Here is a 3,421-nt window from a genome sequence, read left to right on the forward strand (position 1 = left end):
GTGCTATATGACAGGTTCACCTCCACAACTTCCACATCCTTATTTTTTTCTGATGCATAATGCTGGCATATTAAATCTCTCACACTGGCACTTAATGTTGACATTAGATGTAAATCTGCAGAACCATCTGGCTGGACTTTGTGGTGGTCTTTGAGAAAGAGTTCAAACATGAGGCATCTCAAAAATGTGGAAAGTAAAGCTGCTGAAGGGAAATTTCTGCCTTGATAGATTTGTTAAATAGTTGTCCAACTCATATTTGGGCAGTCAAAATGTTAAATATTTCCAGCCTGTCTGTCTGCCTGTCTTCATGCCCACCTGTCTCGATTCTGTTCAGTTTCTTTGTTTTCTCTCCTCTCTGTCTTCTCACCATGGCAGAGTCAAATTGGCTGATGAGAAATGGATGAGAGAACAACCTTTCAGAAATATTAGAAAGGGACAATAACTGTTCCAGTCTATTCACACACACACACACACACACACACACACCGTTACCTTATATGCAATGTCGAACAAAATTAACTCACAAGTATTTTTCATGTGAGACATACACAGAGGATACAGTATCTCAGCCTCAAATAAACACACAAGATGTATACATTATCGTCCCTCAACACACCCACATGTTCATTCATGTGTTTACCTGCAGTCCACTGATACACCTGTCCTTGGTGCAGTGAGAAGAGTTATGAGCACATCATAATATCAAGGTTAACAATGTTATTAGTAGGTGAGGGATAGCTGCACAAAAGGAGGAGGATGGGGAGATAAATACTAACATGCCAACTCCACCACCTCTCCATCACCTTGGCAATAAACCCACAATCCCAGCCAATGCGAGAAAGCTTTTATTACTCTGTCAGGGTTTTAATTCACCATGACAGTCTGTGATCTAAGTAAGAAGAGAGAATAATGATAATGCAAAGGTGTTGAAGGTTTTTTTCAGAGATGACTGAAAAACCTTTCATTTCATTAAAACTTTATTAATTGCCTCCATACAGGGTTTGGGACTGACTTTGACAATAAGATATATTTGTCAGGGGAAAAGTTATATGTTCTGTGGGCATTATATACACCCTACTGTAAAACTAAATTTCATCACATCAGTTTAATTCAGTCAGTTTCAGTTTAATATTCCTTGTTTAATACCCACATTTGTATCTTGTTATTTGTGCATAAATATTGTGGGTGCAATATGTTTGAACTGGGCATCTGTTGAAGGTTAAAACAAATAAACAGATAAGAGGCAGCATGTCAGCACAGTAAGTACTGCTCACTATACTTATGGCTGTACTACTGTTACTAGCTGACCTTAGCTAGTTAGCTCAGTTAGCCTTGTGGCTAGTGGCTGTATTAGCTGACTTGGGCTCTAAACACCAGGGGATTGTTGCTATTTTAAACCATGAGAAAATGAGCCAGACTCAGCAGCCTCCCCAACGGGGCTGTCAAAGTTGGCTAAAAATGACTATTGTCTCTTCAAAAAACACATTGGTTCATTCAAATATCTTTTTTTGTTTTTTTGATATTATATTATGGTCTTTTTATAGATTTCAGATCTTTTCTGTCGATGGCTGAGACCTTAATTCAAGCATTCACTGCCATTCTTTTGCAAATTTTCTGCTTGTGGCTGCTCCTATTTCCAGTTCGCCATGACCAAGAGAAGGTTGTATGACACAGCCACAACTTAATGACATCTGAAGCTGCTCAGACGTCCCCCTGGATCAACTGTCTTCACATACATTTTGTTATATTCATGCATCAGTATTTTGTCATTGTTATCTGCATGTTCTGTGATGTCCGTAAATACTGCAAGAGGGATCAACTGTGATTCTTTGTGAGGTTTTCTACATTATTTTTCCCTTTAAAAAGTTTTGGCTCCGAGATGGACAATGGACGATGAGTGAGACATGGTTGCTGGGGCTGAGAACTGACCGTGGACCTCTTGCGTCTGCTCCTGTGTGATATGGGCTGTCTGAGGATTATGGTTGCTCAGAACCCGAGTCCCTCAGAGATCAGGCCTGCTGCGTATTAACTCTGATAGAGTTACCAGACAAGAGCAGCTGGGTTGAAACAATGCACACAAGAATCCAAGAGAAAAATTCTCTGTTAGGGTTTTGGCTTGTTACATCACAGCCCAAAAAACAAAACATCTCGGGGCACTACCCTTGTTGATTTTGAGAGTTACATAATCCCAATCGAATTTAGCCCGCTGTTGTTGTCGATAAATGCCCACCTTATCTGCTGAGTGAAAGCCTGGCACTTCTAAAGCCCCTTTCATTATGAATGACCCTATTAGGATTGGGGCTTATACCACACTGTTGGTTATTTGTGTGTGTGTGTGCACGTGCGTGCTTGCTTTGCTGTCCTTGTGAAAACCAGCTGGAGGTTGAGGCCCTTGGGGGCATTTTTACCAGGAGAGCTCATTTTGGCAAGTTAGTGGGGCTTCAAGTATACAATTCAGGTTCACAGGTTTATTTAAGGATAAGAGGGAAGGCTGGGTTAGGGCTTAAGGCCAAAATTAGAGTTAGGCACAATTTAGAAGAGTGGCTCTCCTGGGGTCCTTAAATATAGGAATTACAGAATTGACGCTAACTGCGGTGCCACATGATGTTTTAAAATCTATCAGAATAATCAACCCATAAACATCAAAATCACCAACCTTGTTAAATACGCCATATGCAGCTGAGACTGACAGCAACAGCTCGTTGGTGCCAGTAAGACAAGTTGCCTTGCAGCATGCGGTTTTCAGAGGTACAGCAGTCAGAAATGGCGACGATTTGTCTCGATGAATAGAGCTGAGCTTGAGCTGGCCAAAAGATTTATCAGTGAAAATCTAAAATGTTACTTTTAATCTGAACAACAATACCAAACAGTCATGCTTGATTTTGATTCATTGTTTACTTCAAGTTTCATGGGTGATGGTATTTTATAGTTTGGCTCCTACTGAATATGAGCAGACAAGTTGCAGGGAAATAAATTTAGGATCTGGGTTAGGAAAAATGTAATCAAAACATTGGAACTAATAAACAGAAAAAGAAGAGAAGAGTCAGAGAATCAAATCCAAAAACATCCTTACTGAAGAAAACTCTGAAGAAAAATATTCGCTCAGGCATGCAGAGCTGGTCTTAAAAGTCAGCATTAGAGTGGAGGTGATTGGCTTCAATGAGGAACAGGTGTGCTCAATAGTGGAGAGCAGGCAGGTGGCACTTGACAACCCAGCTCAGCTCTGGATTGGCTCAAGGTAATCACACCTACACATATAAACACGGGGAGAAACGGAGGGGAGGAAAAAGCAAAGGGAAAAATACCAGCAAAAACCCGACATGCAGTCGCTGAGCTGCTGATCCTCCTACCATGCTGTAGTTTTTGCTAATGTGAGCAGAGTTAAGTGCATTTTACAATGTTGTTTATCTTTCCATATATC

The 3,421-nt window shown here is 40.6% G+C and overlaps 1 long non-coding RNA gene across 2 annotated transcripts; it reads right to left on the reverse strand.

Annotated features, from left to right (window-relative positions):
• Window positions 1-359: 359 nt before the first annotated feature.
• Window positions 360-3,180, reverse strand: LOC124060854. 2 transcript variants are annotated; one of them, XR_006843639.1, is made up of 4 exons: window positions 3,074-3,180; window positions 2,657-2,803; window positions 1,930-2,057; window positions 360-386 (listed from the first exon to the last, which is right to left on the reverse strand). It is a non-coding gene; the product is annotated as an uncharacterized LOC124060854 (long non-coding RNA). The 2 variants fall into 2 exon arrangements; XR_006843640.1 differs by lacking the exon at window positions 1,930-2,057.
• Between the last annotated feature and the right edge of the window lie 241 nt (window positions 3,181-3,421).

Source organism: Scatophagus argus, chromosome 6 (genome assembly GCF_020382885.2).
Source record: "Scatophagus argus isolate fScaArg1 chromosome 6, fScaArg1.pri, whole genome shotgun sequence".
Classification (NCBI taxonomy): Eukaryota; Metazoa; Chordata; class Actinopteri; family Scatophagidae; genus Scatophagus; species Scatophagus argus.